Source organism: Neovison vison, chromosome 8 (genome assembly GCF_020171115.1).
Source record: "Neovison vison isolate M4711 chromosome 8, ASM_NN_V1, whole genome shotgun sequence".
NCBI classification, from domain to species: domain Eukaryota; kingdom Metazoa; phylum Chordata; class Mammalia; order Carnivora; family Mustelidae; genus Neogale; species Neogale vison.
The window spans coordinates 82,835,239-82,863,083 of NC_058098.1; the positions used below are offsets into that span (position 1 = coordinate 82,835,239).

A 27,845-nucleotide genomic window follows, 5' to 3' on the forward strand; every position below is an offset into this window, starting at 1 on the left:
CAGACGTGAAATTGTAGCTGCAGACTTCCCTTAACATCTGGGTGACCTTCGGAGCATCCATAAAACTTCCACCACACGCAAACACCCATGCTTTTCTGGTGGGAGATGAACCCTGATTTGTGTTCTACTTCCTCAGATGCACCTTTTAATTTTTCCTGTTTTGCATTGAAATCCATCTGGAGAGGCATTTCTTAAGAACTTGAGCAAAAGCTGAAAACAAAAGTGGTTCTGAATCCATACACTGTGAAGTCAAGGCTATCTATGTTTTTGAGTCTTCATGTATGGAGATGTGAAAGATTGCTTTATGTAAGACATGTTTTCTTCTCAATATGTTTGCTGAAGAAAGAGGGGAGAAAAGAACATATGCTTATTGGTTCATTGTTATCAGTGAGTTAGTTTTAAGTTTCTGTCGCACTATTTTCTCTTCTTATAGCTGATTTTCTCACCATTCTGCGACAGAATATGAGACAAGCACCGCCATGAAAGAGATAAAAGTTTCCAAGAACAGCCTAGCGCTCTTTGGTATGGAAATGGGGGGTTTATGCTTCTTTGAGGGTTTTTTTTTTTTTTTTTTTTTTTAAGTTTAGCAGCCAAGAATTCAAGAGTTAAGGCTGATAAAACTGCATTAAGATTATCTCACCTGCCCAAGTGTGGGAGAAAACATGAGTACAGAATAAATTGCTTTTCTCAAAATAGAAAGACTTTTCTGGTTTTATTTGGCCTGGGAACAAAGCTGAAAGGTAGGTGGGGCTTCCCTTCCAACATCTGCTTCTTGGATTGCTGGAAGCTCAGAAACTGGGAATCCCCCAAGCACCTTTATGGATGAGGTGAGGATTTAAGTTCCCCACAAAGAGCAGGGGGCAGAAGATGGGGCACAGGCAGCACTGGGGCAGCTCCTGCATCCTGCCTGAAGCTCAGATTCATGTAACATCAAAAATACTGATTCAAGACCTGGCACCTCTCTTGAACAGAATGGGGCCCCAATCAATATTGCTGAATCACAATCTAACAGATAAAGCTGTAAGCGTTTTAAAGACACCATACTTTCCACAAACAAAAATGTTTTTCAGTTAAACCAGCACCAATCCCAACAAGTGTGCTAAGGGTGCACGTTATATACGGTATTTGGTAACCGTGTCACTGTTGCCATCTCCATTGTGGCCTGTCATGCAGGCCTGTTCTGTGACATACACGTCAGTAACACATAGTGTCTATCACACTAGCGTCCAGGATCACCAAACCCACCTGCGGCCAGAACTCCTCGGGTGGTTCTTTCCAAATCAACATCTCTAAATTCCCTCACTGTGCAGGTGAACCGATTTCTCAACACCTTTTGGCGTACATCTTCCAAACCCACCATCTTTCCAAACCAGTCCTGTTAACCAGAAATCAATTCTGAAACATTGTTTGTTTAAAATTTTAATTTACTATTTAACTGCACATACCATGGGATCATAGACCAAAAGCCCAAATGGAAAATAATATTTTTTTAAAACAGCTCTAGGTAAGAATGACCTTGTGAAAATGTATTTTGCACATGTTCCACTGGTGAATTTTTGCTGTTCTTTTTTTTTTTTTTTTTTTTAATGGGAAGCCGTCATTTTAGGGGATAATACAGTAACCTCAGTTAATTCATATGCTGCTGTTCAATCGGAGTCTGAAAGCTGAAGGCCACAAGGTTGTGCTGTAATGGAAAAAAGCTTTTTAACTAAAAGCCAGGAGACCTGGGTTCTAATATCAGCTGTATGCTGCCTCGCTGTGAGACAGTGGACAAGTCGCTTAACCTGCCTGTGTGTCTCAGTTCCTTCATCTCTAAAATGGGGATAGTGGCCCTGTCCTCGCACTCCTGGGGTTCTTGTAAAGACAAAAAGCGGTGATGGAATTAGAAGCTCCTCATGAATGAGGAACACTGTACATTTGCCATGTGCTTGTCATCGTACTGTTTTATCCATGCCGCCATCAGACCCCAGGCAGCCTGGCTTTGCTTCAGGGCAAAGGAAGCTGCTCAGTACGGGGCTGGTGAGCCTAGGCATTGAGTCCGACCAGCCTGAAGCTTGAATTCTGGCTTCCCTATTTCTAAGCTGAGTGACCTTGGGCAAACAACATAACCTGTCTAACTCTCAGCAGCTGCATCTGTGAAATGGCATAACGATCTCTATCTCTTTGGGCTATTGGGAGGCCTACATGTGTCATGGAAACGAAGTACACCCAGTGACGGCTTAGGAATAGCATCATCATACTTTTGGTGGCTAGGCATTTAAAAAAAAAATTTTTTTTTTTTAAGTAGGCTCCATGTCCAGTGTGGAGCCCAGTGCAGGGCTTGAACACACAACCCTGAGATCAAGACCCGAGCTGAGATCAAGAGCAGACATTTAAATTTAACTGACTGAGCCACCAGGCACCCCAGGACAACAGGCAAAGGTGATTTTGTGAGCATGCAGTTCACTGGAATGGATGCCTTAAATCTTAGCACTGAACAAGTCTATTCTGAACGTGGACTATGTGGAGCTGCCCAAATAGTTATTAATGACTCTGGGCTTAAAACACGAATATAGAAATTTTGAAAACAGAAAGTCTTGAAAATTTTGGCACTTGCCTTAAAAATCTGACTGCAGCAAAGTTTATGTAGTAGAGTATATATTCAGATTCTTAATAACAACATATATACTTATTTTATATATACATACCTATTTGTAGCATATACTTCATATGCTAGTAATACATACTAATAATATATTGACATACTTATTTTTAGTAAGATATATATATTCATATTCAATAAACATTGACTGTAATTCAGTGCTTCTACTGTTTCCTGCATGCATTTAGTTCCTAGGTTCCCATTTAGATCCTCAAACTAGTCTTCTCCATCAAGTTCCAGAACAATAGTTCCAACTCTGTGCTAGAAAACAGTTGTCAAAAATTCATGCAGCAAATATATATTGAGGGCCTACTGTGTGCCATTCAAGCACACAGGGAGCTTACATTGCTGTAGAAGATGCAGGAGAATAAGTGGATGACTAGGGTGTGAGCAGAGCCACCCTGCCTTGGTAGGGGGTAGGACAAAGCCTTACAGAGAAAGTGAGGTAAAAGCCAGCATAGGTGGTGAAGTCAATAATCAGGTGTGGAGGGGTGGTTTAGAAGAACATTCAAACAGAAGGAACAGCTCGTGTAGTGACCTTAAGGCAAGAAAAAACTTACTGAAGTGACTGGAGAAGCAGTTGTTTAGTGTGGAACAAGATGATCAGATTTCACACTGTAGAAAATCTCTCTGGGACCTATGTATATTTGAAAAAGGCAAAGACTGGAAGTAAGCAGACCAGGTAGGAGGCAGTGAGGTAATCTAGGCAAGAGATGATGGATGGTGCTTGTTGAGAGCCAGAGAGTGCAATGGAGAGGGAGAGAAGCCGGTGGATTTAGAATAAAAAAGGGAGCGCCAACAAGGAAGTGTAAACAAATTAGATGTGGCCTTAAGCAGTTAGGACTGGAAATAGAGATTTGAAAATCACCATAGGAATCATGAAAATAAGTAAGACCACCCAGAGAGAGTATAGAATGAGAGGAATAAAGGGTCAAGAATGGAATTCAGATAAATGTCAAAGTTTAACTGATGACAGAGGAAATGGAGCAAAGGTGCAACTAGAGAAGTAGAGAGAAACCAGAAAAGGGTAATTTTCTAGAAGCCAATGCAAGAGAGTTCTTCAAGAAAGGAAAAACATTAGTGTCAAAAACCCAAGAATAAAGGGGCGCCTGGGTGGCTCAGTCAGTTAAGCATCTGACTCTTGATTTCAGTTCAAGTCATGATCTCAGGGTTATGAGATTAAGCCCCTCACCAGGCTCCATGCTCAGTGCAGAGACTGCTCGAGATTCTCTATTTCCCTCTGTCCTTCCCCCCACTCATTCTCTCTAAATAAATAAAGTCTTAAAAAAAACAAAACCAAGAATAGGCAATGGGGAATTTACTTGCACACAATTTTCAAAGCAGCATTAGTCAGAATAGCCAAAAGGTAGAAATAACCCAAGATCCCATCAAAGGAGAGATGGAAAAACAAAATACAATGGAATATTATTCAACCTTTAAAAGGAAGGAGAAACTCTGACACATGCTAAACATGGATGTTTAAGGACATTATGTTAAGTAAAATAAGCTAATCCCAAAAGGACAAAAACTGTATGATTCCACTTACATGACATAGCTAGAGTAGCCAAATTCATAAAGACAGAAAATAGAACTGTAGTTGCCAGGGGCTAGGGAGAAAAAGGAGGGGAGAGTTATTGTTGAGTAGATACAGAGTTTCAGTTTTACATAATGAAAAGAGATCTGGAGAAGATGGTGATGCACAACAATGTGAAATGCTGAAGCATACATTTTTTTTTTTATTAAAGATTTTATTTATTTATTTGACAGAGATGAGAGAGCAGAGAGAGAGAGGAGGAAGCAGGCTCCCCACAGAACAGAGAGCCCGATGTGGGGCTTGATCCCGAAGGCAGAGGCTTTAACCCACTGAGCCACCCAGGCGACCCCTGAAGCATACATTTTAAAATGGCTACAATGATGGGGATCCTGGATGGTTCAGTTGGTGGAGCATCGGACTCTTGATCTTGGGGTTGTGAGTTCAAGCCCCACATTGGGTGTAGAGATTGCTTTAAAATAATAATAATAATAATAATAAATATATTTTTTAAAATGACTAAGATGGTAAACTTTGTTTTGTGTATTTCACAATAAAAAAGATACATAAGCAATAACTGAAAAAAAATGAATTGTAGAGATAGTTACACAATTCTGTGAATATACTAATTGGATATTTTAAATGAATATATTGTATGGTATATAAATAATATCTCAATCAATCTGTTAGAAAGAAAAACCCAAGTGTAGTCAAGTAAGAAGAGAAGTGATCAATGTTCATATGACAGTGGGAATAATTGATCATTTAAGGTTCTAAGGGGGTTCAGTTGCATGGGGCAGAAGGGAAAGGGAAAGAGCAGGGTCAGGTGCAGGCCAGTTTGTGGCCAAGATGACAAGAAGCTGAAGGAATGCTGATTTGATTATTTCAAGGATTCTTGGCAAAGTTGGAGGCTGAGAATGAGGAGGAAAATGGTGGAACAGGAGGAAATCTGAGGAAGGTGGAGAAGGCCTGAAATAGCTCCTCAGAGAATGAGAGAGAAAACTGATGGGCAAAGGCCTTGTTAAGGTTAAAAGTATGCATTTGTAGTGCTTCCAATATGGGAAGCCCTCACAATCCATTTGCTGGGGAATCAGACTCTCTGATTTCTCTCCTCAAATGCCTTCTTCCTGAGACTTTCTTACTTTTTTTTCTCCACCCTCCACACAAAGACATGTTCCTCTGAGGAACATCCATCATCTTGCTCCGGGCTGTTCCATGTTTGCTGCCATCACCCTATTTGAGGCCCTTGTCTGAACTACCACATTAAACCCAGCAAACTCCACTAAGAGTCTCGCAGAAGCACAATTCCACATCTCTTCACAACTGGCTACCAAAGGCTGTATGATGTCCTCAACCCAGTGACCAGGTTTTCTATGATAGGCCACCAACCATACTTGACAGGCTCGGCTCCTCACTCTCCCTCAGCACACCCTAATTCAGAGTCACATTGACTATTTGCTGTTCCTAGGTTTCTGCCCATGGTATTCACACTCTCTAGACCAAATGCTCTCTCCACTCTCCTCTACATGGTAAAATCTTATCCACCATTCAAGATCAATTTCTTTTCAAAACTTGAATGATTCCCTGAACTGGTTCTATCCCAGGACTGGAGTTAGCTTTTCTTTTCCATGGTTCTTTGCTAATATTTCTCTTATTCCACCAATTCCCATCCTTTATGTGAACTAATTAGGAACATAGACGGTGCCTTATATGGAGTAAGTGCTGAATAAGCATTCGGTATATTGAGTTACAAGAAATTAATGAAGTGAAGAGAAGCCATGTCTGAATCGGACTTCAAAGAGTCCTTTTAACCAATCTGGCAGAAACAGATGAGCCTATGAGCTCTGTTTTCCCCAAAACAGATCTTTTTAATGCATTTGCTACATTTTTTATATATATAATATAATATATAAAATATATATATAAAAAATTTATATATATAATATAATAATATAAAATTTATCATTTTAACCATTTGCAAGTGTACAATTCAGTGCCATTAAATATATTCAAAATACCATGTACCCATCACCACTATCTACACCCAAACCTTTTTCATCATCCCCAGCATAAACTCTAGATACATTGAACAATAATTCCCCTTCCCCCAACCTCCACCCTGTGTAACTTTTATGGTACTTTCTGTCTCTATGAACTTGCTTGTTCTCGTTACCTCATATAAATACACAATTTGTTCTTCTGTGTCTGGCTTTTTTCACTAAGCATAATGTTTTCGAGGTCCATCTATGCTGTAGCATGTGTCAGAATTTCATTCCTTTATCTGACTGAGGAGTATTCCATCACATGTAATATACCACATTTTGTATATCTGTTTATCTGTTAATATTCGCCATCTTCTGGCTCTTGTGAATAATGTTGCTATTAACACTGGTGTGCAAGTTCTCTCTGAGTCCCTGCTTTCAGTCCTTTTGAATATATATCTAGGAGTGGAATTTCTGGGTTATATGTAGTTCTATGTTTAACTTTTTGAGGATCTGCCAAATTGCTTTCCATAGCGGCTGCACCATTTTACATTCTCAACAGCAGTGCACAAGGTTTCAATTTCTCTACATCCTCACCAACACTTGTTGTTTTTTTAAAAAAAATTATAGCTGCCCTAGAAGGTGTGAAATAAGATCTCTCTGTGGTTTTGATTTGCATTCCTCTAATGATGTTGAACATCTTTTCATGTGCTTATTGGGCATTTGTAAATCTTCTTTGGAGAAATGTCTACTTAAGTTCTATTTTTGAATTAGGTCATTTGCTTTTTGTTGTTGTTTGGTTGTTGTTGCAAGTGTCTTTTTGGGGCACCTGGCTGACTCAGTCAGAAGAAGATGTGACTCTTGATTTCAGGGTCATGAGTTTGAGCCCCATGTTAGGTATAGAGATTACTAAAAAAAAATAATAATAATAATAAGTAAGCTTTAAAAAAAAGTGCGTTCTTTTTTAAAAAGGTGTCTCAGAAACATACAACATAGAAATGATTCAAGTTACCTCATGCTTGGTGAGAACCAGCAATCTAGTATGGAAAATTTCCATTTACTATCGAGCTTCCAAATAAACATATCATTTTTCTCTGTATTGTTTTTATTTATTCAAGTGTTGGAATTTTCTTAGATCCCGAGAATTTCTTCATTGGGATACTTGGATCAGGCCTTCCAGGCAGCAGCCTAGAATACCAATCTGTGTATGCCATTTCAACATCACAGAATAATCTGGAAATATGATGTTGGTTAACTCAGATTTCACCCAGGACTCAATGTAGCTTGCAGAAATATAAATTGGTCCCTATTATAGGGTAAATTATATCCCCCCAAAATTTATATGAAGTCCTAATTTATTTGGAGATAGGATCTTTAAAGAAATGATCAGGTTAAAACAAAGTCTCTAGGGTGAGCAATATCCATTATGGCTGGTGTTCTCATAAAAAAGGGAAATCTGAATACAGATATGCCCAAAGGAAGAACACCACATGAAGGTGAAACCAGAGATTGAGAAAATGCTTCCACAAGCCAAGGAAGGCTGAAGATTGCTGGCAAACTACCAGTAGCTAGGAAGCCAGGAGAGAAACATGGAACAGATTTACCCTTAAAGCCCCAAGAGGAACCAACACTGCTGACACCTTGACCTTTATTTCATTCTCCACAACCGTGAGACAATACATTTCTGTTGTTTAAGCTGCCCAGTGTGTAACGCTTTGTCAAGGCCACCCTAGCAAACCAATCCCTGCATCAATAGACAATTGTCTGGAAAGGAAATTTTAGAAGAAATCCCTGGTAGCATGTGGGAGTTGTCTGGTAAGGATGAATTGGAAAGTTCCAGATCTTGATTATAGAGGTGGTTACACAAATCTACAAGTGGAAGAAAATTACATAGAACTACACACACACACACACAATCAAATGAGTGTAGGTTTTTTAAATGGTGAAAATTGAATAAGGTCTGTAGTCTAGTTAACAGAAATATACCAATGTTCATTTTCTGGTTTTGATATTATACCATAGCTGCACAAGATATCCCCTTTGGGGGAAGGTGGGGGAAGGATACATAGGACATTTCGTGTTTTTACAAATTCTTGTGCATCTGTCATTATTTCAAGATAAAAGATTTTGAACAGAAATATTTGGAACGACATTTCTCACCAATGTTCTCTTGAGTATCTTTGTGCCGCATCCATATAAGCTGCACACTGACAGAGATACCCCCCAAGGTCAGTCAGCTGATGGTCACATTCAGGGAAATTCTAAAATTACATAATAGCACACAATAGCACAGTGCTATGATCAGGTGCAAGCGATATAGTTTATCTAAAATTTAAATACGTTAAGACTTCTCCAGAGAGTGGTCAAGTTCAGAAAATCACTAAAAACAAAAACAGAAAAGAGGACAAGAACAGAAAGGTTAAAAAACATTATATTCGATTTCTTTCAGAGCAGTGCTCCTGCTTCAGCCAGTAGAAGTGAATTAGTAAGAAAATTGGCCTGTGACTACAGTTTTTATTTCTGGAAAATCAGTGTCTTCCACATCCTATTAAATTCAAGGTAAGCAATTTTTTAAAAATATTATTTTAAAGGGAAGTCAAATTATTGGCATGCCTGGGGTGATTTCATGACCCTAAACCCAGCTCTGAGATACTTAGAGGCTTTTAAAAACAACATGTCTTTAATAAAACAAGTTGAATGTGGGTGCAGAGGCATGTGAGGGTCAGATTGTTGAGAGATCCTGATTCTTCTTGGCTCTGTCATCCCAGGGCTCTCTCTCACCTCCCCCTTTTGCTTGCTTGCTTTCTCCTCTTTCCACCCCTCTATTTTCCTATTCATCGTGTCATGAAGGGATGCTTACAAAGGGTCAATTCCACCCAGCATGGTTCTAGTGGAGATACAAATCACCATCAGCAGCAACTATGAGAAGTAGAGAAAAATTATAGGATGCTTTTCTCAAAGGGAGTTTCAGAAATAGAATATGTCACAACCATCCCGAAGATTGAGACTTGATCAACACTTGAAGGGAATGAAGCCACAACTCCTGGGGCTGTGTCTTTGGTCAAAGGTAGCCATTATCCTGGGACGATTAACTCCAGTGTCTTCACTGCAAACAGGTTCTTCTCCATTTGTCAGATGGAAAAATGAAATCCTTCCATTTTCAAAGAAGGCAGTTACTCAGAATACTTTTACTCAACAAAATGATTTTTTCCTCACCTCCTGAGTCTGAAGGTTGCACTGGCTGCCTCCTGGGGTAGATAGTTCAATGAGGAGAAATCTCTCATCTACACTCTTGTTGCTTTTGCACTTGGTGTTCTATCTCTTGGGGGCCTTTAATGGAGACATGTTCATTGTGATTTCAATGTAGATGGATTTATTTTTTCCCTTTGCTGAATAAATTTATCATGAATGGGCTCTGCAAAAATATAATGATGGTTCTGCCTGCACTTTTTACAAAGTTACATACCTTCTTGTCTATGAGAAGTTTGAAAGCAATAGTTAAATATAGATATTCCATGAAGGCACAATTGTAATAATAACCAGAGCTTTGGCAAACATGCACCAAAGTATATCAACTTGATTCCTGCCTTTACTCCCTTTATCTCTGTCTTTAGCCTGATGACATATGTTACATCTCACCCATGTCCCTGTCAGTTTACTAACATAGACGTACTGCCTACGACACCAACATTCTTTTTATTTTGGCAAAGTGTGCTTTCTGTAGCCAGTGGACTTCCTCATTTTGCCTCAGTTCTAGTCCTGACCTTGCTGCTAAGCAGCTGTGTGACATTAGCCAAATCACTTAATATCTCTGGGCCTTCATTCAACAAACACTTATTGAGTAGCTACCTTGTATGAAGCATCATGACAGCCGGCTAAGAGGAGGCCCCTACCCTAAAGAAGCTTCAAATTTAGTAGGAGAAAAATAAAGAATGGGAGGGGGAAATGAAGAGAGAGAAGAAAGACCAAAAAAACCAAACCAAGCCAAAACAAAACTGGTGTCAAGTGAAGCTTTGAAAGAGAGACTGGATTTAGCTTATCTTTTTGTACCAATACCACCGAAAGGAAGACACTAAGTAAACTGCTGTCCCATGTCCCAGGCCAGCTCCTGGTTCCTATTTCTAGAGAACTGCCTCACCTACTGGAAAAGATTTAAGCATCAGAGTCTGCTGACACAGGAAAAGGAGGCAGAAGGAAAGGCTGGCTATACTCAGAGAACTTCAGGAGGTAAGGGAAGAAAAGTCACACATATCAAATCAAGATGTATTGTTTTTCAATTATTATGTGTATTATGAATATTGTTCATGAGTATTATTTTAAGTATTTTTTTAAAAAATCCTGATTAATTTTTATTGCAAACAATCCACATTCATTATAAAAGAGAAAACAAGAAAAGAAGAAGAAATCTGAAAACGCTTACGATCCCATGCACCTAGGCAACCACTCGCAGTACCGTTTTTTGGTGTACATCATTTAAACACACACATAATTATTTTAAACACACATGTAATTATTTCACTTTACAAGAGTGGGATTATAATATCCTTGTTGTTCTAATGTCTTCCTCTATAGAAAGGAAAAACCTGTATTTTAGACACATTAATAAAAATAGTTCTTACGTGCTGACTTTCCTAAGTTAGTATATTTTAATTACTCTCAATGAGAAATCTTGTAAAGCAAACAGGAGTCTATGTAGATGGATGACACATTTTGCTCCCATTTTCAAGGAAACATATTTAAAAACCAAGAGGATATTTAACATGAAAAGGCTATAGTGTATGCGTTTGTTTTTAGTTGTGTCGAAGTTCCAAGAATCATGGACCTTACTGCATTTATTTTCATTCAGCTTTGAGGGTCAGGAGGAAAAAAGATTTACGAACTAAGATGTTTAATGATTACAAAAACTGTATCTGTTTGTTGCTAAGAGTGATCTTTTTCACATGCCATAAAGGAATTCCATCACATTGATAAATTGTTCCCAACCGTTTGAATTAAGGATATAAAGAAATTTGTTCTCATCAGGCCATGAGCTTTCACTGAGTAAAAATACATAGTTCAGATTTTCAATTAATGTAAATATCATCATTCCCTGAATGGCAAGAACCACATCTAGTATAAAACTTCTCTCCAAACTGACACATAAATTCACAGACTCACCTGCTCATCACTTGTGATGATCAAGAAATTGTCCATCTTTCAGAGAGATCTGACCACGGAGGATGGCAGCATTCTGTTCTCTTGCATTCATACTCGAGGGGAAAAGAGATAAACCTTAGAGGCTTTCTAGAAAGGTTCAAGTTCAGTTCCATCGTTATACCATGGCTTCCCTTTCGAGAAGGGAGACTTAAAGCAGCCACAATTTGATGCCCTCTTAGGGGTGCCGTGATTGTCTTTTGCTTATGTGCCTTTAGGTAAAGGAATTCACCTTCACCTCCCCTGACATTGCTGTCTCATTAGGTGGAAGACGTAAGTGACGCTGTCTTTGTAGTAGATCTCACCCAGCCTCAAACCCAGTGGTAGACTCTAATCTACAGGGGGATGTTGGTGATAAGAAAGGATGCAATTCAAAAAATTAAGGGAGAAGATGCAGTTCAGAATGCCATTCATACACATTGTGGTTGAAGACAGTTCCAAGTTGGCCTTGTCCATTTTGGGTCGACTGTATTTTCTCTGCATTTGATTTCACAGAAGTGGAACCCTCTGGGTTGGGTTCTCCTCCCTCTGGTCTTTAACCTAAATTCAGTTCCTGCTTCCATCTTCCTTAAACAACTGCCCTTTCCCTTGAGTATTCAGCATTATACTCCTCTTCACTGCATCTTTTGCCGTCATCTAAAGGAAAACAGGAACATCAGAGGCTGTGTTCTGGAAGGACTCAAGAGGAACACAAAATATCTCTTAGACTGGATGTTGAAAAGCCATTGTCCCTGGGGACACTCCCGTGCCCCTCCCCATAGAACAAATGTGGATGTGTTTGGCCAGCGTTCCATCTGTGATACACTGATTCTGATCTGGGAGTCAAAATAGCTCAGGAGGTTATAAAGAGAGCTCACCTTGAGCAAGAAGAGCTCTTATTTTTGGTAGACATATGTAGAAAGCTTGGATTTATGCCCTATTCCAGGAAGCTGTCACTCACCTGGCTAAGTATTTCTTGCCTGCCTAATCAAGTCTGGCTCTAAGGCTACACACCAACCTATCTTTCTCTATCACTCAACATTCTAGGAACATATACCATGTTGTGTCCATTGGTAACTCTTTGTATTATAGGTCAAATGCTAAACAGAATCCATGTCCTACTCCCCAGAGTGTATTTGTTTAGTAGTTGTAGTATTTGCTCAGAAGAAATTTCAAGGCTTAATTAAAGTAGATGAAGAAGTGTGAATGGTGGTTAATATGACCACCCAACAGTCAAGATTTCATCAAACATGCTTCATACAAATCCAGCTTTGTTGCCTGCTATTGCATAGAGTAGTCTATAATTAGGACTACTGCCTAGCATTAGTGAGTGTAGGGTTGCAGAAATAGGTAAGTGACAAATACTATCTTTACTCCCCCACCCCCTTTTTTTTTTTTTTTGGCCAGGGCTTATGGTATTCATTCATTCATTCAACAAAACATGTATTGAGCACCTGCTATGTGCTAGGCACTGGTTAGCACTAAGAATTAGCACTGAAAAGACAGACAAATCCCTGCTATCCTGGAGGGGGGGTATATGTGTTTGACCATGAAAGCTAGTTATTATATGTAAGAAAAAAGGGGAAGAGGTAAATTTTAGAAAGGAAATCCCTGTCTTTCAGTTTAAAAACTTGCCTTCTGAGACCATACCCAGGCTTTGGGAGTCCAGTGGTCATTCATTCTATGCAAATGACTCAAACCTCACTCATCTTTTTGAAATACGCTTATTCTATTCCAGTCATTTGAAGGCTAGGATTTAAGAGCTTTTGGTTTCTTATTTTTCTGGCTGTCTCATCCTGTCTTTTAAACCATGACAGAAAAGGATTAATAGCCAGGAGAACAGAGGGCCTGACAACTCAATTCTGTCACCCAAGAGTACGCATTAAGCTGCCACCTGTACATAGCCCTGTGCTAGATGCTCTTGCTAATAGCACGTGTGTGTCTCTTCTCCCTGCAGGACTTTGGCACACACCAAACTCTACAGGAAACTGCAGCTCGAAGGCCCATGGTGAGTGTGGGGTCCGGGTCTTGGACAAAGCTTCAATGTGTGAAAAAGAGGTAGATATGGGTCTGAGGTTAATTACATCCCAACGAGCTTGCACTCAGGGACATTGTGGGGAGGGGCTTCCAGGTGATAAGGTGAAGGTTAATGACACTATTACATACTGAAAAGTCTATGTTGTATCAACAAAGAGATAGACCTTTTTATTTTTTTTTTTTAAAAAACAATGACATAATTGACCATAACTGCTCCTTGGGTGCACCGAATACAACCGTGGAAAGGGGTAAGTATTAGAAGCCATATACAGACAAACACCCTTACATCTGTGTACACCCCAACCACTTTGCCAAGGAGACTCATTCTACTGTCTTTGGATTTTCAAATGACTGTGGCATCAGCTAAAATTGGGAGAACTTAACTTTTGAATATTGCGTGAAACCCATTTGAAGATACCAAAATGCAGCAGCCTAGCCTGGAGAGGGTTTAGGATTTCTTACAGGGAGATTTTAAAGCAAGGTCATAATTTCCACATCACAACTAGGAAGGGCTTGACAAGGAGTCAACAGGGCAGGTTTAAAAACGGTGTCCGCCTTGGTATGTCCCAGGAGTGGAATGCGTGCTCTGTGAATACTTGCCAAATGAAGCTCTTCAAATGTAAGAAAAATGGGCAAGGCTGCCTTCCATCACCAAAGGGCAGGAGAAGAGTGGACACAGGAACAGTCTTAGTCTCAGCTTTCTTTTCTAAAATGGGGCTGTTGCCTTAATTTTGAGGATTACATGGGACAATAACATGAAAATATTTTTCAATTATGAACATGAGCATGGATGTAAACAACAATTTTTATTAATAGGTTAGCTTTCTGTTTAAATGTTTCCATTTACTAAGGGTAAGAGTGGAAGAAGGCTTTAAAAGGAGATGTTCTTTGTCTGGATACATAATATTTAAAATGCATGTGACTCAGTTCCCTCCTGCAGGTTGTTTAAAATGGAGTTTAAGGAGGACAGAAGCAGAAGAGTTTCAAGGGTCGCCCTTCATGGTGGTTTACCTAGGCCTGAGGGCAGTCTCCAGATGCAGGACTACCTGGGCTAAACCCTGGATAAGTTGCTCACTCTCTCTTGTTCATCCTCCTCCATTCCATGACCTCTAATTTGAGTCCTCTCACTTCTAACAGAGTTCAAATAAACCTATGAAAATCAGGGCAAAAGCCTTTAAGGGACTGGCAAAGAAGCTACCCCTGTGGTTCTGGGTGAGATTTCAGGGGTGAGAGCAGAAGGAAAAATACTCTATCACATTCCATTTATTCTCCCAGCCTCCTGTTATCCATCTTTGCAAAGAGCTGTGAGTTAAACAATGCACACCCAACACTGCCCACCTGAAATCCGTCACCGTGTGACTCCCAGGCTTCTCCAACCACAAATATGCAAGAATAATGTTTCCAGAGTGTCAGTGGAGAACATAAGTTCTACTGAGCTCAAAGTTGGAAGGCAAGTAATCAAGGTGTTTACCTGATGAATGAAGAGGGGGGAGAAGGCAGTATCATTTCAAATATATCTAGCATTTTCCCATTAAACCACGAAACCTGCTGGTATTAATCATCAAAATAAATGGGCCCTGCCCTTAGGTGCGTGCAGCCTTGCATGAGAGAAAGCAAGTACAGAGCTTCATTTCATCAAATTACTGAAGATGAAATGAATTTTGAAACAATATCCCAGGTGAATTAGACATTTAGCTACTTAACAAGACGCTTTGCTAGGACCCTCGTTTATTATTTTGAGACGTTAAGTCCTAGTTCCTGCCGATAATTCAGTACTGTCCTGTTCACATCTCCATTACTCCACGGGCGGGAGATTCCAGGGCTAATGGCCAGACCCTTTTGTATCTTGAGTTTGGCATTGGAAATGGTTCTGAGAGCATCCCACTGAGCCAAGAGTCAAGTTAGAGATCTCCTGTGTAGAAAAGGGGTGGGCATTCCATTATTCTGCAATAGAGCAGAGTAAAATAAGTAGGATTTCATTTAAGCTGGGTTTCTCTTTTAGATTAGGTTAAATGGCCAAGATGCTAAAAGCTTCCTATCGTCCAGGAGTCGAGTGCCTCTGTCTGCTGATTCTGACTATTCTGGTTGTTAGTCATATTCTGAAAATCTTTTGATAATTGTCTTAATGTAGGGAGACATCTCATGTGTCTTGCTAAGAACTGGCACATTTTCATATCGAAAAGGTACTGCTGCTCCTTCTATAAGTGTCTTCCTTCCTTCCGGGGTATTTTCAAGGCAAGACTGAGAGTTTTAAACCAAACTGTGATTTTGAGTTTCAAATGTTAGTCCTCAGTTTGGGGAGGAAAAATGTTTAGAGGACAAGTCAGAATATCAATATTTCAAAGTGTACCCTCTAGAAAGATATCTGTTTCGGAAGAAAGTTCTTGAAACAGAGAAAGCTCATTTCCCAGTTTAAAAAAAAAGATACAACTTAGAAAAGGATAAAGCAGTAGTATCACCAAACTTCCCTCCCCCATCTCTGGTCTGACCTTGCCCACCAAGGACCACTCTCCTCTCTGATGGAGGCCAGAAGGAGGGGTCCTTCAGCAGCAGAAAATCCCTCTTCCACCCACTGGTTGATGCTTACAATTCTACTATTAGGACTTAATCCCTTTAGTTTCAGCTTTGATCCCAGTTAAAATCCAAATACCTCTGGGTGGGGTAACATTTTTAAACTGTTATCAGCCCTTTCCAGTCCACTGAGGAGGAAGGAGCAGGGCAAATTTCACTAGGGTTGTGAGGAGAGGTCTGGAGGCCAGAGAACTCTGGAGGAAATGAAGTGTGAACACAGCAGGAGAGCTCTCAGGGGCAAAAGCCAACCAGCCTCTCCCAGCTGCCGAATCAGGACAGGATCTGAAAACAGGACAGCATACATCTATGTAGAAATCCCTCCACCCAAGAATGCGAGAAAAGCATTTGGTGAACAATGGGACAAGCTACCATTATACTAAGAGATCATTCAACTGTTGGGGCTCGTTCTATGTTAATGTAATGGCTAATCCTCAGGGTTCAGGCTTTCTGTTCTAACTTTAACTAAAAGGAGAAGTTTAGCCTTGTTAAAGCTATTATCTGTTCCTAAACTGCATAGTATATAAAATGTAAATGTGATCACACCACTCTTAAATTATTATAACAATACGCCATTCTGTTTTCTTCCCCTTGACATTTACAAAATTCATTTGGAAGAGTGGGATCTACCTCACAGAGATTAGTGATAAATCATGTATTTTTAATGAATATCAATAGGAGAAACCCCATGACATAGCCCACCATCTAATTTGATTAAACTGTGCTTAAGGCAACACTACCTCTCTGGCTAGGGAATAGCTCCATAATGACTTTGTGAGCATTATTGCAGGCTGTTTTAATGATTTAATGAACTGCCTCTATATTTAGTTCAATAGCCTTAAAATGATTAGTGTTTAAGAAAAATTAGCTCACTTTGATTTGATTCTATTTGATGGTAAGTTTAAATAACCTAACCCTTCAAAACACAGTGGAAAAAAAATCCTAGAATCACAGCCAGCTAACTGCTAGAAAACATTATGCCCATCATTAATAACCGTTCATTTATGTTTAGCTACAGTATCCAGCCTGACATGCTCATCCGAGGAGCTGGGCTGTAGGAACCGGGCTAATGCTGCATTTCATCTTCCCTTTCTATCAGGGGGAAGGGGCGGGGGAGGGGTGGAGATGGGCAAAGCATGAAAGAGTCTTCAATTTCATATGTTGGGCTATAAGGAATTTTCTCTAGTTCAGATCCAAAGTGGGTATCTGTCAACACTTGGGAGACGTCCCAGGTTTCTAAAGGAGGAGGAGGGGAAAATTGGTGTGAGGTTTTGAGCCAACCCCTCCCGCTGTGATGTGGGCAGCCAGCATGGTTAGGCCTGAGCAGTGTGGTCAGGATGCTCCCTGGGACACCCTGATGGGAGTCAGGGAAGCTTTCTGCAAAGAGGACTGAGGCAGATGGCACTTTTTAACAAGGGTAAGTGATCTGAGAGTTGGTGTGACACAATAGGGACCAGAGCCAACTCCTTATTCCGAGGTGAAAAGGGTCATGGCACACAAATAGAAGTCTGTTCTGTCTTATCCCCATGGGCCACCACAGCACATCCACACCCCAAAACATGGAAAGTAATTGAAGTATTGGGGAACCAACTACTGCACTTCATCTGAAACATCCAGGCCAATTGTCTTCTGATGGTGTAGAACAGTGTGAAATGATCTCAGAGAAAAGTCAGAGATTGGAAAGTCCACGATTTGAGAATAATCATAGGGAATATTTATTGAGCACTCACTAAATCCCAGGCTCTCTTTCCTCTCCACATCCTCTCCAAGAGTAAAAAGTGTGATTCTCCCCACTTGCAGCAAAGAAGCCAAAGCAGAGCTAGCAAGCATCTTGCCCATGGCATGGCCACGCAGCTAAGGGGAAGCAGGGACATGGTGGTGTGGGACAGACTTGAACCCAGGTCTGTTTGAATTCAGGTCCATTGCTCTTACCCACTTTGCCGCATTGCCTTTCAGGCCCACTCTGTTTCATATGATATGCTGAGAGTGCGTATTCGGAGTTAGAAACAGGGACAGATTTAAACAAAATGAATGTGAAAAGAGGATTGGTGAATATCCAGTGATTCACCAAATGAGGCCGCTCACCCCAGTCTCCATTACTCAGAGCTGTCGCTGTGCGTTCCTGGGCCTTAGGGGCAAGAATATAATCCACTAACCGTCACCACTCCTTGTCCTTAGGAAAGGAGGAGAAATATTTCTCAATGAACCATTGTCATCTTGATGACAAAGCCCTGTATTTCTTGGCACGTATTAGGTATTCCCAAGACACTTTTCCTCTCTGTCTCTGTTAATGTCCTCCCTTCATCCACACCTCCAGCCTGTCCCTTCCCACATTCAGATATGTGCACACATGAACAGGCATACGTTTCAGTCCCATTGGAAGGCTGTTACTGAGCCCCTAGTGTGGATACCATACTCAAAAATAAATGGAACAGGGCCTTTGCCTAGGGCTCTGGACTTGAGGGAATACACAGTCTCCTGAGGAGAAGAGACTGTTTCAAATAATGGTGCACAATATCTCATGATCATAACCTCTTCCTTGGCATAATCCCAGACAACCGGAAGCTTTTTCAGAGTCCTCTGGCAAAAGTTTCAGTTTCCTTTCTCCCGTCTGGTATTACCCCCCCCACCCCAGGTCTCAGAGGCACCCCTTTTCTTTCCCACCCCTACTCCAATCTTCAATCTTCCTTCTCTATCTCTTCACCAAAACCCCTAGCCTTTAATTCTTGACTCATTTTCTCAAGGCCAACAGTTCTGACATGCTCCTTCTGGACTTGCATGTAAATAACTGAGAATAACATGCGTCTTCTGATCCAACAGGGGCCATGAGCATCTATCCTGTGCTGCTGAAGAGTATCAGGCCATTTGTGTAGGACACTGCTTGATGGCAGAGTGGTGAATTCTTATATATAGCAGAAAATGTATATGAATGAAGTAAGCCATATGGGAATTGGCAAACCAGAGATTCACATTCCATCCAAAGTGGGCAGCCCCACTCAGCAACAGCCCTTTGTTACCAAGCAGTGATGCCAGGGTGACCAGAACACCCAAATTTAAAAACAAAAAACAAAAAACAACCCCACAAATAAAGATTTTGTAGGAAGTGTTCTAATTTTTTTAAGTTAGCTCATTTTCTAAAACGAATGAATACCTTACAGGCCAAACAAGACATACCTGCAGTCTAAATACAGCCCACACCTGCTAGTTTGCTACCTCGGCCCCAAAGTAACACAGCAGCATTGACAGACTAGCTATGTGAGGACCAGCATATGTAGGAATTTTAGCACGGTGGCCGCAGCTCAGCGTGGAAAGATGCTCTCCCTGGATGTTCACCAACCATGCTCCGGACACTAAAATAAGCATATAGCATCAGATGAGACTAACACGTGCCTCTTGGGGTGAACCAAAGACTCTAGATGTTGCTGCTAATAACTTTTCCTGTAAGCCACCCAAATCTCTAACTCTAGATGGAAAAAAAAAAAGCTCCCGGCTGTGCATTTGCAATATCCAATCGGAATTTAAAATTACTTGACCTACATTTAGATCTTCTGACTCTGGTTCTGAGTACTGTGTTCTTGAAACAGCTGCTGTGGAGTTGAGGATTCTAACCTTGCTTGTTACTTGCCTCTGCCCTGCCTCTGAGGGCTTCCTGTAATCATAAATCCAGTTGTTTTAATAGAAAATAGCAATTTTCACACAAGACATGTCTTGAAATTTGGGAAACATTGTAGGAAAATAGGAAACCATGATTTTCTTAAAGTGGGGAATCCCATTAATTTCCCACTTGAAATTCCATCCTTTTCTGGCAAGTGGAATACTTACCCTGAAAACTGGGATAAAGAGATAGATCAGTGGGTTTGGACTCGAAAGGGAAAATCTCAACAGGTTTCCTGTATGTGCAAAGCCACTTGAAATTGAGTATGTGTCAACACAGATTTAATTAACTCCCAGCCAGGACATATTGGAAATGATCCCAGAAAGTTGGGACAAAAGAGAAGGTGTTAATTTCTCAGCAGGAGAAAAAGTGCCTTTTAACTGCATTGGATTATGGCTCAGGACTGGGTAAATTTTCAGATGATCCATTTCAGGTGGACTGAAAACAGGTGGCAATAAAAAATCAGCAAGTCAGTCCCTGCCAATAAGTCTGGAAGACAGGACGGAGTCCAGAGATCAACACCACGAACGTTATTCAGTTATCCCATGTACAAGTAGTCCCAGATTCCCTGATTCCAGAAGGGATGGCAATGCGGTATCCGCAAAAACTTAAAATCAGGTTTCTCTGCAAGAGTTAAAATAATTTTTTTAAGTTGCACTTATTGGTATGATTATCCATTTTTGGGAGAAAGCCAAGAGGTTGAGAAGTTTGGGACTCTCAAACCGCAACTGATAATTGATATGGACTGAACATTTGTGCCACCCCTACTCCCTGCCAGATTTCATATATTGAAGCCTTAACTCCCCAATGTGATGGTATTAGGAGGTGGGGTCTTTGGAAGGTAAATAGGTTTAGATGAGGTCCTGAGAGGGGAGCCTTCCTGGAGGGATTAGTGTCCTTAGAAGAAGAGAAAGAAACCCCAGGGTTCTCTCCCTCTCTACTATGTTGAGGATACAGCAGGGAGACTCTCAGCACCCTGGGAGGGGCTCTCACTGGGAATCAAATTGGCACCTTGATTTTGAAGTCCCAGGCTCACAAGCTATGAGAAATAAATTTCTGTTAAGCTACCCAGTCTAGGATACTTTGTTGTAGCAGCCTGAGTTGACTAAGACACTTGGGGAAGCAGAATTTAATACAATTGTGATTTAATAAGGAGACACAAAAATCAATGGTATTATACATAGTTAGGATAAAGCCTGGAACGTAGAAAGAGAAGTCTTTGGAGGGGGAAATTAACCCTGTTTATTCATTGGTGTTCAGGAGGGAGAGTCACTAAGACCAGGGAATGTGAACTTCCTGTTCCCTGGAGAAGTGGACTCTGGGGCAGAGGTGACTCATGAAGCCACACAGTGGGCAAGACTGAATATTCCCCCAAAGCAGTCCACTTTTCTACACCATCATTCCAAACTCACCAAACAACCCTTTCAAGACAATTCAGGCCTCCCAAGCACAGATGCCAGGAAGGAGCTAGGCAGGAAGCTCTAGCATTTCAGTCATTAAAAAGCAGTTCTTTAACTATTGAGAAGATGTCTGACTGCTATACATCAGTCTCCTGTGAGCTTTCTTTATGTGAGTCTGCCTCCCCAAGTCCGATTAGCTTCTGATAATAATACAGCGAAGAGCCAGACCCAAGACAACAGTACATTTAACAACAAATTATCTTTTGGTTGAATAGCAACTCTGACTCTCCCTTACCCCCTTTTGTACCTAAATTGTTTTCCACATGCCCAGCCCCACTCTAGGTGCCCAGAGGTTATAAAGTATTGTCCTTGGTATCTTGTACCTGCCAATCTACTTGGGAAAATTAAATTGGACCCACAAAACAATGAGAGAACAATATACAATAGCAGGTGATCAAGTGTCTGTATGGCTCATCAGATACCATTAAAGCTAAAAGAAGAGCACAACCCTTGGGGATTAGTATTATGACACTAGTAATCATAATATGTTTGATTTTATCACACTTCATCATCAATCAAGCAATTACACCTATTTTTATCTAATTTAACCCTCTGGCTGACTAGTGGAAGCAAGTGCTCTCACCTCTCAGTAAAGATGAAAAACCTGAAGCCCAGAGAGCCCATTAGTTGGTTAAATTCTTAGGTCTAGGCAGAAGCTGAGCCCAGTCTCAAGTCCAGGTCTTCTGATTCTGAGGTCAGTGTCCTTCTTTTTTTTTTTTTTTTCTTCAGATTTTTATTATTTATTTGATACAGAGAGACACAGTGGGAGAGGGAACACAAGCAGAGGGAGTGGGAGAGGGAGAAGAAGTCTCCCCGCTGAGCAAGGAGCCTGATGCAGGACTCGATCCCAGGACCCTAGGATCATGACCTGAGCCAAAGGCAGACAGACACTTAACAACTGAGTTGCCCGGGTGTCCTGGTCAGTTCTCCTTCTGCAATAGCCAGCTGAAAACAGAAAAGGAAGTGAGGTGAATCCTGAGGACCTTTAGCAGGAGGAGAAAAAGACACAAGCTGGTTCTGTTATGCAGGGAAGGCTTTCTGAAGGAGACAAGATTTGTTTGGGGAAGAACCTATAGGATGGATGGGCGTTAGAGAAAGGGAAGAAGAGGTCTTGGGCACAAGGTCAGGCCTTCCTCCCTAAAATGACCTGAAGTGCCCTCAACTCCTGCCTTTACAATTCAAGACAAAAACAACAGTCTGTGCCATCAATAGATCCAGGTTTTGTGGAGTCTGAAATTTGTAATATTGAAAAAAAAAACAATACAAATTACAAATATAAAAATGCCCCGGGCCCTCTGGGACAGGCCCCTAAAAATCTTTAGCATCACATAAACCCACCTCTGGTCAGTCACTGATATTCATAAGGCCCAGACTCTTTTCAGGAACCATCTGCAGATCTGTCTACAAAGCTGTGAAAGTCTCCTGTCCTCTCCAGAATCCAACTTACAGAAAAGACCTGTATTATTTAGGATTTGGTTCAGTTGCAAGTAGTGACAACCACCACCACCAAACCAGTGGCATAAATGAAAGAAAAGGTGACTTCTCCCCATATAAATGTGGACAGTTTGGTTTACATGGCAACTTAATGGTCATCCAGGACACAAGCTCCTTCTATCTTGTTGCATACTTAATGTATGGTTTGTACCTTACAGCCCAAGATGGCTGCCTGAGTCCAATAATCACCTATAGCCAACATAAAGGATCAATTTCTGGAGGACATGCATATTTTTCTCTTTAAGGATAGTGCCTAGGGTGCCTGGGTGGCTCAGTGGGTTAAAGCCTCTGCTTTCGGCTCAGGTCATGATCCCAGGGTCCTGGGATCGAGCCCCGCATTGGGCTCTCTGCTCAGCGGGGAGCCTGCTTCCTCCTCTCTCTCTGCCTGCCTCTCTGCCTACTTGTGATCTCTCTCAGATAAATAAATAAAATCCTTAAAAAAAAAAAAGGATAGTGCCTAGGAGTTGCACATTTCTCTTATGCTTGCATCCCATTGGTTAGAATTTAGTCACATGGCCATACCAAGAACCATGGTCTCTATTCTGGATGACCATGCAAACAACTAAATGTGAAGGGTTCTATCACTAGAAAGAGAGGAAGTGTATAGTAAGAATCAATTAGCCACAGAACTCAAGTTCCTTTAAGGAAGACTGTAGAACTCCCAGTGAGGTCACTAAAAATGAACATGATAGTCATTACTCTACCACTTGGAAGCAAGATCACACCCAGGCAAGAAATGGTCCATTTCATGCAACCTGCTTCAGGCCCTAATGAAAATCACTGGAGAGGAAAGCTAAACATGTGCAGCTTTCACGACCATTAGTAACCTTAAGCCCTTGAAGGAGCTAACTCAAGTCTCTCCAGCAAACCTGGGTTCAATGCCTAGCTCCATCAGTTACCAGATGTGTGATGTTAAGGTTACTTATGGTTGCAGATGATGGAAATTCAACTCAAATTAGCTTAAATTACATATGGAATTTACTGCTTTGCCCCAACCCAGAAGTTTAAGATGCCGACTAGCTTCAAGAATGACTGCATACAATCACGTAACTACGTTTCAGTCTTTGACTCTGCTTCCCTCCAGAGCTGGCATCTGTCCCAGGTGGATTGTATCATCAGGAGCAGCAAGTTCACCAGCAGGGCTTATAGTCTCCCCCATTGAAGGAGAGTCATTTTTCTGATTCTCTTAATCAGAGATCCAGAGTTAGCTCTGATTGGTCCAACATAGGAGATCTACACTTGTCCAAGCCCATCACAGTGTCTCTAACTGGCCAGGGAGCTGGGTAGTTCTGGTATCACCTGAATCACAAGGGCTGAGAGTGAGGGAGGAATGGTTTCCTAGAGGAAACTGGGAGTGCTATTAGCAGAAAAGGGAGAAATTATGCTGGTCAGGCAGAGGCAACAGAAGCTCGGGGTGTTTTTCATCTCTTAGCATAACACTAACCAGATATGATAATTATAAGAATTAAATGAGATAACATGTATAAATGAATTTAGTATAATGCCAGGCATAGCAGGAGCCTCATAGATATATCTGATCTATCATAAAGAAATAGGGTCAAGAGCCAGGACAGAAACTTCAGAGCAGAAAGCCAGCAAAGGGGTGTTGGCTGGGGACAGACAGAATTGTGTGGAAGGCCAGAGGAGAGAAGTACCATGATAAGAGTATGGGTGCTCCCAGGAGTGCACCAGCAACCAGAAGCAGGCCAAGCAGCTTCAGCAGATCAGGGATCAGACCTGGAGCTGAGACAGCTGTGGTAGAAGGGGCAAGGACCAGATATCAGGCAGGGCCCTGGAAGGAATCAGAAGCCACTTAGAAAGCTTTGACTGAAGCATTGAATGAATTTAGGAGGCGTAGTCAGAGTTAAGTGAACCCTAATGAGTGTGAAGGCCCCAGATTGCAGCCAAGAGGGTGGCATTTTCCATCCCCCCTCAAGGGGCCAGGGGAGGAATTGCTAAATGCCAATGAGAACTGGAGGAGGGGGCCCCCTGGATGGAGCTAACTTCACAGAGTGATACAACCCCTACTCGAACCAGAGCGCTCTCCTCCAGCTTTCTGTCTGCCTGCCCATGACTCCTCTTGGCCAACCCAGAGCACAATGAAACTAGGGTGATCAACCTGCCAAGGTTGCCTTCCAAGGACATAGATAAAGGCGGAGATCTGGAGGAAAGAATTAAATATCTAGTACAGGGTAGGGGTGGGGGCGGTGAAATAGATGAAGGGAGTTAAGAGTAAACTTATTTTGATGAGCACTGAGTAATACATGGAACTGCTGAAACACTATATTATATACCTGAAATGAATGTAACACTATATGTTAACTACACTGAAATTTTTTCAAAAAGTTTATTTTCATATGTAATATATAGAATTTCTAATATCAGATCAGAAAATGTGTGTGCACTTATAAGTCATAATGGATAAATATATTTCAACCTACACTAAAACATATTTTGTCACCAAAGAAGACAGTATCTAGTATATAATATTTAATATATTTGTGTATAAAGTATGTTTCTTTCACTTATCAACTTAAATAAAACTAATGCTAATTTGGTTTAAAAAAAAGAAAAAGAGGACACTTGAGTGGCTCAATCAGTTATGCACCTTCTTTCAGCTCAGGTCATGATCCCAAGGTCCTGGAATCAAGTCCCACATTGGGTTTTCTGCTCAGTGGGGAGACCACTTCTCCCTCTCCCTCTGCCTGCCACTCTACCTACTTGTTCTTTCTCTCTCACTCTTTCTCTCTGTATCAAATAAATAAAAATAAAGAATCTTTAAAGAAAAAAAAAAAGAAAGACTATCTAGTCCAGCCACATCAATGGCTTCTAGAAAGGACCCTAATCCATGAACTCTGCTGCCCCTGACCCAAAGCTACAGGGAAAAAGGTGATGTTGACTTTTCCTCCTACTCATGATATCCCAGCACTGAAAGAATATCATGAACTCCAGAAGGTCAAAAAGGCCTGGAGTCCCAGGGACTCTGGGCAACCCAATTTCTCATGGGCAGAAAACCGTCCCCTCATCCCAGCCTTACCAAGACATTTAGCTCATAGGCCCTTCCCCAAGGTTTGAGCCAATGAGATGGTGATTGGCATCAAAGTTGGGGGCAGCCTCGATCTGCAGGGAGCTGGGCTAGTTTATGCCTTATTCCTGGAAAGAGCCTCTAAAGACCTGCACACCCATGGAGCCATGATCTCTCATAACTATCTCCAATTTCCTATGCCTAGTATGCACAACTGGGCTTCCCTTCCACTCTCCGTGTGTCTCCTAGCTCCTGGCATACTTGGGACACAACCTAAACTCTAGCCAGTTTGGCCTGACACTCTGAAGCCTATTTACCCAGCATGGGCCTGGTCCATTATTCAATGGTGCTTACTAAATGTTTTTCGAGAAGGTCTATAGTGGTTCAGAGTACAAACCCTGAAGCCAGTGGCTTCACCACTTACTGTGTGCCTTTGTGTAAGTTACTTGACATCTCTTTTCCCTGTTTCCTTTTCCATAAAATAGGGACAATAATAGTACCCACTTCATAAAGTAGTTGTGATAATTAACTAATTAATAGCTCTAAAGTGCTTAGAACGTGTCTGACACATAGTCCGAAACTAATGACTTTTACCTAGTATTACTACATTTTGAATGAATGAAAGTTGAGCTGGTTGTGGCAGAAACAAGGGCTGAATTCAGAAAGCTGGTCTTGAATTATTAAACTCCTTCTCTATGGGTGGGAAAAATGGCCAATATATATTCTCAATTATATTCTACTTGGGTTTGGGGGTATCTCCCTGGAAGGTTCCTTCCTTGATGATGTAAAGCCATGCATTTTGTGCTTTTGTGATTATGTTCATTAACAGGATGAGAAGTGAGTTATTTTTGGTGTGTCTGGAAACAAATCAGAAAGTCCATAAGAACTAAATTAATCTTTCAAAAGTATCTATTGGTGATCAGTGTGTGTTTACACAGACTCTTTGAACATGATGAAGGCATCGTATGTGCTGAATGCTCTGCTGAAACCAGCTTTCTGGAGGCTGAGAAATGTTTAGAGAACTTGTTGAAATAGCTCTTTAAAGCCAGCTTAATAAGCAATGCCCTCCCTGTCCCTCTTTCCAGGCTCTACTGTCACTGACAGTCCCACATGGATGGCGCAGCCCTAGATGGCAGTCAAGGAAGCCAAGGATAGGAGAAATTGAGCCACCCTTACCATGACTTAATATGTAAAGCAAAGAATGAAACCAATCCACTCTCCTTCAGATCATGGTGAAATTTGGTAATTAAACTTAATTTATATAAAGAATTCAACCTCTAGAGCCCCACCATCTCCTTTTGACTTTAAAAGATAAAACGACAAAGATTCATTTAAAGTTATGACTATACTTTCCCAGTTTTTCTCTTGTCACTTCCCGTTTCCACGTTCAGGCCTCTTAACCATCAGCAAGTAGGGTGGGGTTTCTCCACATCACCTTATGAGGGTCTTTCCTACCATTTCCCTGCCTGGAGATCTCTGACACCAGAGCTGAAGTCCAGAGCCCCTCCTCATATTGTCTATCCAATGAGAGGATGAAAGTTGCGTTCTAGAAGTATTGGAAGGAATCTTACATATCAGCTAGAATCATCACTTCAACTCACTTGTTAAGGAAGCTGTAGTCCAGGGAGGAGACAGGACTTATACAATGGCTATTTTAGATGCAAAAATGCAATTTAGATCTCAAAACTTTCATGTATGTTTGTATACATTTATTCCTCAACTGGGATATTTGATGAATATTTTTGTGTATCTGTGACCTGTTGAGCAGTATGTAAATAAGACAGAGCCCTCCCCTCAGGTTTTTTATTCTCTCAGGACACATAGGCCATAAGTGGACCATTTCCACGAAGATTTACAGCCCAGCGCTCTGCCCCTAAATCTCACAGCTGGTATTTGGACAACAAATTTGACTCTTTCATCTATAGAAAATGGTACATCTGCAGTTGTGTACACCACTTACAGCTATTCTGACAAGAATGACAATAGCACCACCAAAAGCATCACTTTAATCCATCTGATCTGTGATGACAAAAACAAAAACGAAAATTCACATACCTAAACAACATCTGTCCCCAGAAAGGTTGTGTGAGTAAAGAAAGAGCGCAGCCTTAGGGACCAGAAAAACCTGGATTTGAAACTCTGATCTATTGTTAATACCTCACGGCTGTGGGCACCTGGGTGGCTCAGTCAGTTTAGCATCTGCCTTCAGTTCAGGTCATGAACTCAGGGTCCTGGGATTGAGCCCAGCATCTGGCTCCCTGCTTGATGGGCAACCTGCTT

At 41.2% G+C, this 27,845-nt stretch overlaps 1 long non-coding RNA gene across 1 annotated transcript; it reads left to right on the forward strand.

Moving 5' to 3' along the window:
* The first annotated feature begins 10,340 nt into the window (after nucleotides 1-10,340).
* Nucleotides 10,341-26,847, forward strand: LOC122915707. Its single transcript, XR_006386080.1, has 3 exons — nucleotides 10,341-10,381; nucleotides 13,284-13,334; nucleotides 26,651-26,847. It is a non-coding gene; the product is annotated as an uncharacterized LOC122915707 (long non-coding RNA).
* Nucleotides 26,848-27,845: the final 998 nt, after the last annotated feature.